This window comes from Phascolarctos cinereus, unplaced genomic scaffold (assembly GCF_003287225.1).
Source record: "Phascolarctos cinereus isolate Bilbo 61053 unplaced genomic scaffold, phaCin_HiC Scaffold_1;HRSCAF=81, whole genome shotgun sequence".
Classification (NCBI taxonomy): Eukaryota; Metazoa; Chordata; class Mammalia; order Diprotodontia; family Phascolarctidae; genus Phascolarctos; species Phascolarctos cinereus.
In genome coordinates this window covers 184765972-184783386 of record NW_027555514.1, presented here as the reverse complement: position 1 = coordinate 184783386, position 17415 = coordinate 184765972, and the positions used below count along the sequence as shown (strand labels likewise).

Below are 17415 nucleotides of genomic sequence, written 5' to 3'. Positions count from 1 at the left end.
CTTTAATAAAGGCCCCATTTCTCAAATGTACAAGGAACTGAGTCAAATTAAAAAAAAATGAGCCACTCCTTAATTGACAAATGGTCAAAAGATATAAACAGGCAATTTTCAGAATAAACCAAAGTGATCTTACTCATAAAAATCCTCTAAATCATTATTGATTAGTGACATGCAAATTAAAGCAACTCAGAGGTACCACCACATACCTATCAGAAATGACAAGTGCTGGAAGGATGTGGGAAAATAAGTATGCTGGTGGAGTTGTGAATTGGTCCAACCATTCTCAAGAATAATTTGGAATTATGCCTAAAAGACTATTAAACTATGCGTACCATTTGACCTAGCAATGTCATTATTAGGTCTGTATCCCAGTGAGATACATGAGTAATTATTTTGTTTATTAGGTTTTAAAATCGCCCTTTGTTTGAAAAGCTTCAGGACAAAAGCGTGTGTAAGTATACTATTAAATAGTGTTAAAAGTCACAGAACATCAAGATCAGGCCCTAATGAACCAATTTATAGTGAGGCAGGTTCATCTAAATTTTTTTAAATTTTTATTTATTTAGTTTTTAATTTATGGACTAAAACAAACATTTCTACAACATATAATAAAAACAGATTGCATATGAAACTGCAAATCTATTATCTATAACTTGCTATTCCTTTTAAATATATAATAAAATGTTTTTGTAAATTTCTTTTTTTTCCTTTTTCCCTCCCCTCCCCCCAGAGATGGCTGCAATTAGATACAAATATGTACACATGCATATGTAAAATCATTCTGTACATAACTTCTATTTATTACTTCTGTCTCTGGATACAAATAGCATTTTCCTTCATCTATCCATTGTACTTAATTTGGGTATTTATAATAGTCAAAATGACTTATTCGCTCAAGGTTGTTCTACTGTTACTATATACAGCATTCTCTTGGTTCTGCCAATTTCATTCTTCATTATTTTATGCAAGTCTGTCCATTTTTTTTGAGATCATCAAGCACATAATTTCTTACCACACACTAGTATTCTATCATAATCAGATACCACAACTTGTTCACTATTCCCCAATTAACAGTCATCCCCACAATTTCCAGTTTTTTTGTCAACTCAAAAAGCTGCTATAAATATTTAAAAGCATACAGGTTCTTTCCTTTTCTTCCCTAATCATCTTTGGAAACACACCAAGTAGTGGTATTGCTGGGTCAAAGGATATAGGCAGTTTAATAACTCTTTGGTTACAATTCTAGATTGACCTCCAAAATGGTTGAATCAGTTCACAGTTCCACCAACAATGAATCAGTGTCCCAATTTTTCCACACCTTCTCTAACATTTGTCACTTTCCCCTTCAATCATTTTAGCCAATCTCATAGGTGCAAAATGATATCTTAAGGCTGTTTTAATTTGCATTTCTCTAATCAATAATGATTTAGAATATTTTTTCATATGACTATAAATTGTTTTGGTTTCTTCATTTAAAAATGCCTGATCATATCCTTTGACCATTTTTCAATTGGGGAATGATTTATTTTCTTATAGAGTTTACAAAATTCTTTATATGTGAGGTAAAAGACTTTATCTGAGAAACTATCTATAAAAATGTTTTCCCAATATTCAATTTTCCTGCTGATCTTGGCTACATTTGTTTTATTTGTACGATATCTTTTTTAATTTAATGTAATCAAAATTATCTGTTTTATACCCCACTCTGTTTTCTATCTCTTGTTTGTTTGTAAATTGTTTGCCTATCCATAAGTGTGATAAGTAATATGTTCCATGTTCTTCAACTTTTCTTGTAATTTCTCTCTTTATATCTAGGTCATGTGTCCATTTTGACCTTATCTTGAAAAATGGTGTAAGATATTGGTCTATGCCCAATTTCTGCTATGCTGCTTTGCAGTTTTCCCAACAATTTTTTTTTTACCAAATAATGAATTCTGATCCCAAAATCTTAAGTTTCTACACTTGTCAAATACAAGGTTACTATATTTATTTGCTGCTGTAAATTGTATACCCAAGGAGATTTTTTTTTCTTAAAAAGGGAAAAGACATATACAAGAATATTTATAGTAGCTCATTTTGTGGTGGCAAAGAATTAGAAATTTAAAGGATACTCTTTATCTTCCTCCCTACCCCCCTATCATCTGGCAAGCTATGAGATCTGGATCATTGGTGTCCAGAACTCAGCACGGTTTTTGGCACTTAATAAAAGATTTATTGATCTACTGGTGTCAAATAAAATTGAAATGAATCCTTACCTGTATCATATTGACCTAGAAAACCACAAATTAACGTTATCTATATTGGATTTTATTTTTACTTATTTTGTTAAACATTTTCAAAATGTATTTTAATAATAATTTAATACTCATTCAAAGGAGTTTTGCCAGTGCCCTTAATTTAGATCATATGAATCTCAAACAAAAATGAAATTCAAAGGCTATTTAGTCCAAATCACTTATTTTACAAATGAGGAAGCAGCTTCAGGGAAGCTAAATGATTTCTGCAAGGTCACAAAGGTAGTAAATATCAGAGGCAGGGTTTGAATCTAGGCCTTCTGACTCCAAAACCATGGTATCATTCTATCTGTACCATGCTATCAAACAGAAAGCTTTTTAACGCATCCAGCTAGAGACCCACACCCAACCTGGTTGTTCTTAGCAATATAGTCCTTTCCATGTGAGACCTAGTCTATTACAGTTGTCTTCTTCCTTGACCTCTAAGGTTTTGGGGTTGGTCCATCAAACAAACATGTTTAAGTCCTCAACATTCCTGTATATCACAAACAAAACCCTGTAAGAAGAGATAGTAAGAGATACCCCATTTAAAATAACTATAAACATTATAGAATACCTGGGAGTACAGCTGTCAAAACAAACCTAGGAACTTTATAAACAAATTATAAAAAAAAATACAAACAAAAGCAGATTTAAGTTATTGGAGTTATTATTAAGTTATAAGTTAATTAATTATTCATGGGTAGGAAGGACCAATACAATAAAAATGACAATTTTACCTAAATTAATTTATATACCCAATGCCATGATGATTAAATTTCAAAAAATAAATGGATAAATTTGAAAAAAAAATGATAACAAAAGTCACTTGGAAGAACAAAAAGTCAAGAATGTCAAAGAAAGTAATGAAAAAGATGCAAAGGAAGGAGGTTTCACAATACTGGATCTTAAAGTATATTACAAGGCAGTAATTATCAGAACTATCTGGCACGGCTAAGAAATAGAAAGGTAGATCAATGGAACAAAATAGACATGCAATTTACAACAACAAATGAATGTAGTAACTGTATTTGACAAGTGTAAAGACTTAAGATTTTGGGATAAGAATTCATTATTTGGCAAAAATTGTCAGGAAAACAGAAAATATTATGGCAGAAATTGGGCAATATCATACACTACATACTAAGATAAGGTCAAAATGGATACGTGACCTATATATAAAAAGGAATATAAGAAAATTTGAAGAACATGTAACATATTACTTGTTAGACTTATGGATAAATGACAAATTAGCAATTAATAAGAGTGAGGTGCAAAATGAATAATTTTGATTATGTTAAGCTAAAAAAGTTTGTACAAATAAAACACGTATCCAAGATGAAAAGGAAAGCACTAAATAGTGGAAAAAATTTTATGGATAGTTTCTGAGATAAAGGTCTCATATCTCAAATATATAAACAACTTTGTAAAAACTATAATAATGAAAGTCATCCCCCAATTGAGAGATGGTCAAAGGATATGAACAGGCAGTTTTTAGATAAAAAAAATAAAAACAATTTATAGTCATATAAAAAATGATTTAAGTTGTTATTGATTAGAGAAATGCAAATTAAAACAATTTTGACTTGTTTACACCTACCAGATTGGCTAAAATGAAGAGGAAAGTGACAAACGTTGGAGAGGATGTGGAAAATTTGAGACCCGAATTCTTTATTGGTGGACTTGTGAACTGATCCAACCATTTTGGAGAGCAATTTGGAATTATGCCCAAAAAGTTATTAAACTGCCTATACCCTTTGACACAGCAAAGCCACTACTTGCTCTGTTTCCAAAGATGACTAGGAAAAAAAGAAAAGGACCTATATGTTTTAAAATATTTATAGCAGCTCTTGAGGTGGCAAAGAACTGGAAATTGCAATTGGGGAATGACCTAACAAGTTGTAGTATATGATTGTGACAGAAGACTACTGTGCTATAAGAAATGAGGAGCTCAATGATCTCAGAAAAATTTGGATAGACTTGCACAAAATAACAAAGAGGGAAATGAGCAGAACCAAGAGAATGTTCTATACAGTTCACAGCAATATTGTTTTAAGAGCAACTTTGAGTTGACTATTACAAATACCCAAATTAACTACAAAGGATATATGAAGGAAGACACCATCTGCATACACACACATATCTACACACACACACACACACACACACACACACACTCGCACAGACACACACACATCAAGTGCCCATAAATTGGGGAATGGCTGAACAGGTTATGGTGTATGATTGTGATGGAATACTATTGTGCTATAAGAAATGATGAGCTCAGTAATTTTAGAAAAATATGGAGACTTTTATGAAACAATCAAGAGTGAAGAGAGAGGAACCAGGAGAACACTGCATACAGTAACAGCAATATTTTTTAACATTGTTTTTTAAAAAAGAAATTTACCTGATAACTTTATCATATATTTAAAAGAAATATCAAGTTGAATGTAACAGATTTGCAATCCCATGTGCCGTCATCTTTTTTATTGTACTATGTTATGGAAATATGTGTTTTATTCCATAAATTGAAAGTAAAATTTTAAAAAATGAACTAAAAAAAGATATTACTGGAAAATGCAAGGAGGGAGAGATCGTTGTCACATTGTAACAGAGCCGTGAAATGATCAGTGGCTACTCAATATGTGTTCATATATTAGGTACTTTGAGGAGGACACAAAAGAAATAGAAGAATAAAGTTCCCAGTTTCCCATCACCTATGATCTAAATGAGGATACAAGCTATCCACAAATGAAAACAACACCAGAAATGCATATAAATGCATATGTAAATGATGAGATGCATATAGTATCATTATATATGAGGGAGCTCAAGAAAGTTTCTTTGAAGAAGTATTTTTGTTTTGTCTTGTCTTTTTTGTTTTTGCTTTTATCATGGCATTAAAAGGTGCATAGGTTGGATAAGAAGAAGGCATTTGTTATTAGTGGGAAGGGATGTTTCATGATGTGGTGACTTCTTCAAACTTCATGTTTCATTCAAGAATTCTCAGCACCAAGACTACCTTCAGAGATCAAGCCCAATTCTGCCAGAGCCTGTATTCCACTGGTAAATCCTAGAAGGGATTTTGGCCGCCTTAGACATTGCCTTGGCCTATTAAATATTTGAGATATTTGATTAAACTTGCCCTGGATGTATCCCACTTGGTATCTGTTAAGTAGTGCCACTCATAGGCTGTGACTTTAAATGTCATAAACCGTGTTGCCCAGGGCATAGAACAGGTCTGGGTAACACACCTGCTGTGCCTATTCCTCTAGGGCTTTCACTTTGGAAAGTGCTGATTCAAGAGTCCCTCCCAGAGGTGGGAGGTTGTGTGCAGCACATGCCCCCACTCACACCTATAACACTGAATAATAGATGCTGAGACATAGCTCTCAGACTTCTGGATCAGGATACTGAACACAGAGGTTGAGAGAAGACTCCAGGAGAGGTGAATGAGTTCCATTCATCTAGTACTAGTGAAAGGAGACGACAGTATGTCTGAGCCTAGGAATGGCAATACTAACTTCACTATCTGTCATACTTCAAGCTTTATATAAATGAGAGTTATCATTAACCATTTCCCATTATTTACCTGATCTTTACAGAAAGTCTCTTCATGTGCTCTCATCCTAGTGCCTCACACTTTCATAATCCAATGTTTCATTTTTTTAATCTAACCTAGGGATTCTTAGAACATATCTTAGAAAGAGCCTGATGTCTGTAATAGCTAAAACAAAAACTCTGTCATTCCCTTTCTCAGAAGCCTGCATCCCAATAACAATTCTTTCCTTCCTTCCTTCCTTCCTTCCTTCCTTCCTTCCTTCCTTCCTTCCTTCCTTCCTTCCTTCCTTCCTTCCTTCCTTCCTTCCTTCCTTCCTTCCCTCCTTCCTTCCTTCCTTCCCTCCTTCCTTCCTTCCTTCCCTCCTTCCTTCCCTTCCTCCTTCCTTCCCTCCCTCCATCCCTTCCCTCCTTCCTTCCCTCCTTCCTCCCTCCCTCCCTCCCTCCTCCTCCTTCCCTCCCTCCCTCCCTCCTCCCTCCTCCCTCCTTCCTTCCTTCCTCCCTTCCTTCCTTCCTTCCTCCTCCCTCCCTCCTCTCCCTTCCCTTCCTTCCTTCCTTCCTTCCTTCCTTCCTTCTTCCTTCCTTCCTTCCTTCCTTCCTTCCTTCCTTCCTTCCTTCCTTCCTTCCTTCCTTCCTTCCTTCCTTCCTTCCTTCCTTCCTTCCTTCCTTCCTCTCTTCTTCTCTTCCTTCCTACCCACCTTCTTTCTGCCTTCTTTTCTTTCTTTCCCCATCCACCAGTGTTCTTGAGCTAGCCTTTTTTGTTTGTGTTTTAAAAGAGAATAGTGTATAGCAAAAGAAAAGAAGATAATTCTAATTTATTCACCATTCCCCAAACGATAAAGATACTGTTTGTCTAAGTATGGAAAATGCCTTTTGTCACAACCCCAAAGAAGATCTGGCATAGAGGGTAGCTGAGACTTTTATACCACTATATAGGCTTCATAGAAGACGCAATTCATTAAACAGGAAATAACACACAGGAAGTAGAATTCATTGTCCTTCTATTCCTCTTCATGCTCCCCTCCCCTCCCAGTTGAAAGACTGCTACTATTTTAATGAGTTATATATTTATTAAGCATTTGTCTTTTCATTAATTTTTTTTTGCCCTGTATATATATTGTCTCTTGACTAAGGGATAGGGTGTATGTTATTTCCTTTGCATCTTTAATGATCATGCTATCTATTTCTTTATCCAAGTCATTAAAAAAAATGTTTAACATTGCAGTGCCAAGCACTCAACTGAACACCTCTTGCGAAGTTAACATCATACCTTTAACATTGATTCTTTGAGATTATCCATTCAACAGCTTCTAAATTGATCTTTTAGTGTGGCCATTAAACTAATTCTGAACTCATCTGGTTGTATTGTTAGGTAGCCCATAGCTTTCGCAAGAATAATAGGAAATTGTTTTGCTAAAAATCTAGGTAAACTATAACTACATAATTCTTTCATCTACCGGTTTATTGCAACTAAGTAGTGCAGTGGCTAGAGTGCTGGGCTTAGGAAGGAAGAGCCATCTTCACGAGTTCAAATCTGGCTTCAGACACTTATTAGTTGTGTTACTTTGTTTGCCTCAATTTTCTTACCTGTAAAATGAGCTGGAGAAGGAAATAGCAAACCACTTCAGAATTTTTGCCAAAAAACAAACAAGCAAACCCAAATGGGGTCATGAAGAGTCAGACACAACTGAAATGACTCAATAACAATTTAGTTTAGTAATGCTATCAGAAAAGCATATTAGGTTGGTATAGAGTGACCTATAATAGATGAAGCTAGGCTGATGCTTTGTAATCACTGTTTCCTTCTCTAAGTGTTCGCCAAGAATACCTTTATTGATTCATTTTAGAATTTTACCAACAAAGTCAAGTTTCTTGATTTAGCTAGTTTGCAGACTCTGTTGTCTTCACATCTTGGAAAATTAGGACAAAGCATCTATCTAAGTGGAGTGCTGGGCCCAGAATCAGGAAGACCCAAGTTTAAATCTGGCTTCAGACACTTCTTAGCTTTGCAACCACGGGCAAGTCACTTCACTTCTGTCTCAGATTCTTCAAATGTAAAAATTGAGATAATACTACTATCTATCTCACTGGGTTTTTGTGAGGATCAAATAAGATATTTGTAAAACTCTTAGCACAGTGCCTTGTACCATTAGTATGCACTTAATGAATGCTGGTCCTCTCCCCCTGCCTTCTCTAGTCCTGTATCACCCATTTTGTTTTCCATGATACTATTAACAGTTGTTCAGTGACTCACTTATCACATATGTCCAAGGTTATAGTTCACTTGGGTCAGGTACCTTTAACTAAGAGCAGCTATGTGCTGTTAGTCTCTCCTTACCTATTTAGATGATCAGTTTCTTTTTAACAATTTCTGTTCTGTCATCTTCAATGTAAAGGTCATTTTACTTGGCAGAGAAAAACAGAAACAATAAGAATCGAACAGTTCTATCTTCCATCTATTGAAAATTATCGTTTTTCTATCCACCCCAAACCTACAGCCTTTATTTGGTCTTTTTCCTTTTTCCAATATAGCTTTAAACAAACACACTTTTTTATTCTTAGTTTTCCTTACTAATTTCGCCCTGTTTTGAGCTCTAGTACTCCTGACATCATTCCTTTAGTACTGTGCCAAGTATTTGTATTTGTGTTTTGCTTTCTTCCCCTGCTTCTATCTTTTGTACCTACCTTTTAAAACTCTGTTTCAGTATTGTTGGTGGAGTTGTGAACTGATCCAACCATTCTGGAGAGCAATTTGGAACTATAACCAAAGAGTGTTAGAATTGTGTATAACCTTTGATCCAGCAAAACCACTACTAGGTCTGTATCCCAAAGAGATCATAAAAAGGGACCCACATGTACAAAAATATTTATAGCAGTTCTTTTTGTGGTGACAAAGAATTGGAAATTGAGAGGGTACCCATCAATTGGGGAATGACTGAACAAGTTGTGCTATATGAATGTAATGGAATACTATTGTGCTATAAGAAAGGATGAACAAGGCAGATTTCAGAAAAAATAGGAAAGACTTACATGAACTGATGCTGAGTGAAATGAGCAGAATCAGGAGAACATTATACACAGTATCAACAACATTGTGCATTAACCAGCTTTGATAGACTTAGCTCTTCTCAGCAATACAGTGATCTAAGATAGTTCCAAAAGTGTCATGATGGAAAGAGTCTGAATGCAGATTGAAGCATACCATTTCTCTCTTTTTTTTCTTTCTTGTGGTTTTCCTCTTTTGTTCTGCTTCTTTCACAACATGACTAATTTAGAATTATGTTTAATATGATTGTACATAAATAGTCTATATCAGATTGTTTGTCATCTTGGGGAGGGAAGGGAGGGAGAAAGAAAAAATTTTGGAACTCAAAATCTTATAAAAGTGAAGGTTGAAAACTATCTTTACCTGTAATTAGAAAAAAAAATACTATTAATTGGGGAAAAACAAAACAAAAAAATCTATGTCAATTGAAAAATCCCTGTGTATCCACATTGCTCCTTGAAGAAAGCTTTTTCCCCTCCACATCAGAATTATTTTGCTTTGCGTGTTCAAAATATTATTCTTGAGAGTTTTCCATTTTTCGTCAGCTGACTTCTCCTCTAGACTTTTAATCCATAGTATACTGTGTATCCTTCCTCTGATCTCTTTGAAGCTTATCTTTCCAAAAGTTGGGCCATATTAGAATGCCCAGCTTTCTTCCCATCTATCACAAACTCTAGGAAGAGTAATTTTGCTTGGGATTCTTATGATTTCCATTCCAATAAGTGGTTACTCTCTGTTAGAATCAGAAGGCAAGGCAAGAAGTTATTAGACTGTTCTGCTTTTGACACAGAAGCAGAGAAGGGGGGGGACAGAGGGAAGGAGGAAGAGAGAAGGAGGGAGAAAAAGAGAAAGAGAATTAGAATACAGGAAGAATTAGATACAAGAAGCAGTTCAATTTGTCTGGAACAGATTATATGAAGAATAATATGATATAAATCTAAACAGATAGGTTGGAAACAAGTTATGGAGGACATTGAATTCCATGGTAAAGAATTTCAATGTTTTATCTGGAAAGCAAAGGGGACACATTAAAGATTTTTTCTTAATAGAAGAGAGACATAATGGTAACAATAAATATTAGTTGGTTGGTGTTTGGATGGCTTGGAGTTAGGATAGTCTAGAGGCAGGAATAATGGTTGGGAGGCTGATCTAGTGGTTTTAGAAGAAAGGGTTGAAGGCCTGATTGGCACCATTACAAAAGAAAAGGAGACAAAGATCATAGGTGAGAAATATTATAACTAACATATATATGGGGAAAGCATAGAAAAGAGTAACAAGTGATTCCTAGGTTATGATTCTGAGTGAGTGGTGGAATGGTGGTTATATTAATAGAAATAGACAAGTTAGGAAGAGGTCTTGGTTTAGGGGTGAGGTATACATTCTGAGTTCAGGTTTAGACATGCTGAGTTTAAGACGCTGGCAGGCCATCCAAAATAACAATATTAAGCAGGCTATTCGAAATGCAGGACTGGAGTTCTGGAAAGAGAGAAGAGGTAAGTTATCATCATAGGGGTGATAACTGAAGGCATGGAAGAAGAAGATATCAGGGGTCGGAATGGAATCCTGTGGAACACCCAGGTTTAAGAGAAAGATGAAGAAATAGTAAAGGAGAAAGAGAAGACATAACCAGAAAGGGTGACAAACAGCCATAAGAGTTTGAAGCTACAGATACCACCAAAGGAGAGGGGATGGTCCCCTATCAAATACTGCTCAAATGGGGAAAAAAAAGATTGCAGAAATTGGATTTTGTAATGAAGTTAGTGCTACAGAATACTGTTTCCTTAGAGTGGTGGAGATGGAAGCCTATTGACAGGGGGTTAAGGAGTGAGTAAATGATGATAGAGTAAAGATAACAAGTATAGAGTATTCTTTCTAGGATTCAGTATTAAAAGAAAGGAGTAAGCTGGGAAGAAGGGTATTGATTTCAAGAGGTGGAAGGATCAATAGGTTTTTTGTCTTTATTTTATTTCTGGACAGGCAATCAAGGGTAAGTGACTTGCCCAGGGTCACACAGCTAGTAAGTGTCAAATGTCTGAAACTAGATTTGAACTCAGGTCCTCCTGACTCCAGGGCCAGTGCTCTATCCTCTGCACTACTTAGCTGCCCCATTTTTCTCTTTATGTTTAAGATGGGGGAGACCTGAACAAGCATATAAGCTGAAAGGACAGAGCTATTGGAGAGCAGAAGAATAAAAATGTGTGACATGGGATAATTAATAGAGGAAGGTTATGGGTAGATGGTGAAAGGATAATTGATGAACCAAAGGTATAAATGGTTGGTAATTTAGCAAAGGGGGCCACCTTCTTTTCTGAGACTTGAAAGGAAACAGGAAAGAATTTAGAGGAGGATAGTTGAGAGAGTTCATACTGAATGGTCTAAGTCCTGTTTTTTTTAAATTCAATTTTATTTTATTTTCAGGTCTAATTTTTCTCCCTTCCTCTACTCTTCCCCAATCCATTGAGAAGGCAAGAAAAACAGTACCCATTATATGGAAGTCATATAAAATATAAAGTTATCTTCTAAGAGTGAAGAAGTAGGAGATTGATTTGGAGGCTATAGGATTAAGAAGGTTTCTATCAGATGCTGTAGGAAATGTGATAAAAAGTTAATAGAAGAATTGGATTGCATCATAACTTTAAGGGCTCAGTTAAAGTTAGCTAGGATAATTTTTAGCAAATCTAGCTAGTCAACCTGATTTTGAGATTTCTTCTAACAGTGTTTTAAGCATAACAGTAGAAGAGACAGATGTTAAGAGTTACCCAGACTTGAGGAATAAATGGTATAAATGATAGAAAGGTTGAAGGAGAGGGCATTATTGAATGGTCCTACGGTCAAGTCTGCAAAAAAGCATATGGACCACACTCTGGATGTATAATTGGATGAACCAGGCTAGACCCTGATGTTCTCATTTACCACATAGCATATTAATACTAAGCTACAATACCTCTATAACTGAATGGGCAATGTTACATTTACCACTGACACAGACAGGGTGGAATTCTTGGATTGACAAGGGTTGTAAGGGTCCTAAGATGTAAGCAAGGTATATCTCAAAAATCTCCATCTACCGTATTAGTGTGTGTGTCTATCCCAACCTACTCTAACAGCTAATTCCACAGAATCACAATGCTTTCCCTGCCACGCCTCCACCCCGATCCCCAGGAAGTTACTTCTTATCTTTAAACTCATTTCTATTTTCTTTTTACTTAACTCTTTAAGAAGGGATCATATTTTATGGGCTAGCCAACATCTTTCCTTTGACAGAAGTAACTGGTAGTAGTTCCTGATCCAGTCTCCAATACCACAAACCCCCAAATACTCAATCTCTTTCCCTTTCCTTCTCTTTCCCTCCCATATTCAAGGGCAGGTTGGGAGCCATCTGCCAAGTGTTAGGCCTATACTTTGGTTAGACAGACACTCAGAATTCTTAACTTAAATTAGCTTGTCACATCTGTGAGGTAGAGGGTGGGAGATTAATGCATGCAGCTAATGTTCCAAACCCAGAGTCTTTCTAGATTAACATCAGGGATATCTTCAAGGCCACCCCTGGAAACTGCATGTCAAAATCCTGCCAGTTTAGATTACCCAGACAGCCAGGCCATCTGTAGACCCTTCCTAACCAAGGCTTAAAAGTAGAACTCCTAGTAAAGGGGCCTTGATGGGTCAGGGGCTAGGGGATTGATTGTTTATAGAAGGAAAGAAGTGTGTATACATATTCTCTCTCTCCTCTGGGTTCTGTTTCCTCTCCTACCTCCATCTCACCTTCCCTCCTGTGTATCTTGTCCAAATTCTATTGATTTATTTTTAGAACGACCTCCCTTTCCCTTTCTTCCCCACATCATTCTGAAATACTTCTCTATTCCCTTTGCCCCCCATAACATTCTAGAAGTGTCAGACTATAGAGAGCAAAAAAGCAAAGAAGGAAGAAACTCCTCAAAAGGAAAAGAGGCTCCTTTTTCTTTTCACAAGAAAAGAAAACCTCTCCGTTAAAGGGAAACTAGAGTGTGCTTCTTAAATTTTCTGACAAGTAGATGCCCTCTGAGGAGTTTAAATCTTCAAACTCAACCTGCCAGAACTCAGCTAAACCTGTCATTCCTGATGACTTCGTTATTTCTGTTTGGCACAACCATTCCCTCAGTCTGTCATGTTTGTAATCTGGCTTTCATCCTCAAAGATACTTTCAGGCCTCATCCTCCTTCACCTCTCTTAAGCTTCTGACACTTTTAACAGCTTCCTACTACTGAATGGATACTCATTCTTCGCAAGACTTTAGCTCAACTCAAATTGACAAACATTTATTAAGTGCTAGGCACTAGAGGTACAAAGTTGAAAAATGAAGTAGACCTTGCTTTCAAGGAAGTTACGCTCTTTTTTCCCTTTAATATTTCTTTATTTTTAACTTATTGAATAAAACAAGCATTTCCATAGCATAGTATAATAAAAAAAAATAATTGCACATGAGATTGCAAATCTATTATGTACAACTTTCTGTTCCTTTTAAATATATAATAAAGTTATTATAAAATTTCTTTTTGCTCCTTTTCTCTCTCCCTCCAGATGGTTACCATTAGACAGAAATATGTAAAATCAATCTATACATGCTTCTATTTATCAATTCTTTCTCTGGATGCAATGGGGGAGGGGAGCGAGAATATAATACATAGAAGTAAATGCAAGGTAATTTGATCTTGGAGTTAACATTAACATGTAGTGGGGAGAGAGAGAGGGCAGGGTTTAATTTAATTCAGTACACATTTAGTAAGTGCCTCTTATGTGACAGACACTCTGTTAAGATCAAGTGATACAAATAAGAAAAGGAAAGACTGCGCCCACAAGGCTTACAATCTAATGAAGGAAATCTACATACAAAAGGAAATAAGAAATGAGATGTATCTGGAGAGACCCAGCCTGGGGGCATCATGTTCATCAGTGGTCAAGCCAAGCAGAAATGTAGATGGAAAGTAGAGGATTTGCCAGAGAGTCCAGGGCCAGCTTTCCATAAAGGGATGCTTTGGGAGGGGTTTAATACTCTACTCTCCAGTGCTGCAATCAGAGGGGCATAGGAAGCTGGGGGAGATGGCAAGGTGTTTGAGGATCCAAAGCTGAGTTTAAAGGTTCAGGAAAAGCTTTAATATATAAAAGGTGATGCCCAAGTTTAACTTTAAAGGAAGCTGAGCATTCAGGAGAGGAGGAAATGTTCATGGACACCATTATTATGGTTGGTGGTTGTTGTCCTTTGTTCTTGAAGAGGACCAAAATGGCATCACTATGTTGGAGTCAAGTTATAGCGTATCTGACTGTGGCTGATCAGACCAATGTGAACTTGGAACACTCTACCACAGGTTGGACACAAATATTCCAGATGTGAACATTTGGGGTGGATTCTGTAAATTTGTGCACCTCATGTTTCTTTTGAGCTACTTCATTTCTGTGCTCATGGAGCACAGCACCTTTTTTGATGAGGGCACGTCATGCTGGACAGTCCTGTGCCAGTGTCTCCCATGTCACTAAATCAATTCCAAAGTTCTTCATAGAGACCTTAAAAGTGTCCTTGTATTGCTTCTGCTGAGTACCACGTGAGCACTTGCCTTGTATGAGTTCTCCATAAAATAGTCTTTTAGGCACTGTACATTTGGCATTTGAACAACAGGGCCACCCGTTTGTCTGTGAGGTTTTTATGCCCTAATACATGGTCTGTGCACTTAGCAAAGTTCCTGGCACATAGTAGGTACCTAATAAATGTTTATTGCACTGGATTGAAGGTGTCATGCACAGTTTAGCAACAAGTATACTCCTTTCTATTCCCTTGATATTCCCCAGAGATCTATAATATCTAACTTTTATAAAATTTTATTCATCACCTTATCTTATTTCTTGTTTATTTTATGGTTAGATTTATCTAGGTCTGAGAGGGGGGTAAATTGAGGTCCCCTAATAGTATAGTTTTATTATTTATTTCCTCCTCTAACTCATTTAACTTTTCCTTCAAGCATGTTGATGCTATGCCATTTCATGAATATATGTTCAGTATTGATACAAATTCATTGTCTATGGTACCTCTTAGCAAAATGTAATTTCCCTGATAATTTCTCTTATAATGTTTTCTATTATAATCAGGTCTAATTTTGTTTTTGTTTTATCTGAGATCATGACTGCTACTCCTGACTTTTTTTTTTAACTTCAGCTGAAGTATAATAGATTTTGCTCCAGCACCTTATTTTAACTCTGTGTGCATCTTTCTATTTCAAGAGTGTTTCTTACAAATAACATATTGGGTGAATGCTAGAGGGGTGGAATCAAGATGGCAGAGTGAAAGCAGTGACTTGCTTGAGCTCTCCCCCACATCCCTCCAAATACCTATAAAAAATGGCTCTAAACAAATTCTAAGCAGCAGAACACACAAAAAGAGAAGAGTGAAGCAAATTTCCAGTTCAAGAGAACCTGGATGATTGATCACAAAGGTATGTCATGCCAGGCTGGTAGAGAAGCGTAGTTTGGTGTGGGCATGCAGGCTGCAGTGAACCTGGAGCAGGCCTCAGAGGACTGAATCATGGGTAGTGGTGGCAGATTCTGGACTTCTTAACCCACGAATGCCAAAGACAACTTAGAAGGACTGTGGGAAAAGTCTGTTTCTGTGGTGCTGAGAGAGAAGCACAGGTTCTCAGCTTCATTACCCAAGCACGGCCCAGGGTGGGGGCTGCCTCCTGAGCTTCCAGCCCCCAAACTGAGAGGGAATCCAGTGGCTGATCAGAGAGGGATTGCAGCGATCTCTTTGCCAGTTCTGAGGCAGGAATCTCTTGCTTTGCCCATGCTTGGATCTGAGTTACAGTTCTGGACAGCGGTCCTGGGGTGAGGAGGAGTGTTGGTGTGGTGGAGCTTGTAGTGGCAGTGAGGAGGAAACCCTCCTCACAGTTCCAGGACAGAAAGGAGTGCTTGTGGTCACTTATAGACTGAAGCACAGGCCAGGAAAGGAACAAACACCTTGACTTTGATCATATCTTGGCAGAACTGAAAATTTACAGGTCCCTAGAAGTATCGCTGAAAATAGCTGCACAAAATTCCTGAAGCTTGGGACAATACATACTTCACACTGGAAGCAGACTCCTACCTTAACAAAGAGTTTATAGCTCAAGTAATTGGCTGGGATCATGAGCAAGCAGTGCAAAAAGAATCAGTCCATAGAATCTTTTTTTGGTAACAAAGAAGTTCAAAACATACAATCAGAAGAAGACAACAAAGTCAAAGCTCCTACATCCAAAGCCTCCAAGAAAAATATGAATCAGGCCTTGGAAGAGCTCAAAAGGGATTTGAGAAACAACAAGTAAGAAGTAGAGGAAAAACTGGGAAGAGAAATGAGAGTGATGCAAGAAAATCATGAAAAACAAGTCAACAGCTTGCTAAAGGAGACCCAAAAAAATACTGAAGAAAATAACACCTTAAAAAACAGCCTAACCCAAATGGCAAAAGAGGTCCAAAAAGCCAATAAGGAGAAGAATGCCCTAAAAAGAAAAATTGGCCAAATGGAAAAGGAAGTCCAAAAGCTTACTGAAGAAAATACTTCCTTAAAAATTAGAATAGAGCAATTGGAAGCTAATGACTTTATGAGAAATCAAAACACTGTAAAACAAATTCAAAAGAATGAAAAAATAGAAGACAATGTGAAATATCTCATTGGAAAAACAACTGACCTGAAAAATAGATCCAGGAGAGAGAATTTAAAAATTATTCGAGTATCTGAAAGCCATGATCAAAAAAGAGCCTAGATGTCATCTTTCAAGAAATTATCAAGGAAAGCTGCCCTGATATTTTAGAGCCAGAGGGCAAAATAGAAATTGAAAGAATCCACTGATCTCCCTCTGAAAGAGATCCCCAAAGGAAAATTCCTAGGAATATTGTAGCCAGAGTTCCCAGCTCAAGGAGAAAATATTACAAGCTGCCAGAAAGAAACAATTCAAATATTGTGGAAACGCAATCAGGAAAACACAAGATTTAGCAGCCTCTGCATTAAAGGGCATGAAATATAATATTCCAGACAGCAAAGGAGATAGGATTACAACCAAGAATCACTTACCCAGCAAAACCGAGTATAATCCTTCAGGGGAAAAAATGATCATTCAGTGAAATAGAGGACTTTCAAGCATTCTTGATGAAAAGAACAGAGCTGAATAGAAAATTTGACTTTCAAATACAAGAGTCAAGTGGAATATGAAGAGGTAAACAGGAAAGAGAAATCATAAGACACTTATTAAGGTTGAACTGTTTACATTCCTGCATGGTAAGATGATATTTATAACTCATGAGACCTTTGTCAGTATTAGAGTAGTTGGAGGGAAAAAATTATATGTATGATAGATGAGTTCACTCCATTCACATTCACAATAATGATTGCTAATTGTGTATTTCCCTCCATTCTATTTTCTTCTATTTATTCTTCTCTTCTTTTTTACCATGTCCTCTCCACAAAAGTCTGTTTTGCTTCTGACCATTGCCTCCTCTAATCTACTTTTCCTCTTACAATGCCCCCTTTCTCTTAGC

At 36.7% G+C, this 17415-nt stretch overlaps 1 protein-coding gene across 1 annotated transcript in view; it reads left to right on the top strand.

Moving 5' to 3' along the window:
• Positions 1 to 17415, top strand: part of ANO2 (anoctamin 2) — a 506846-nt gene that overhangs the window by 340188 nt on the left and 149243 nt on the right. The window lies entirely within an intron of this gene.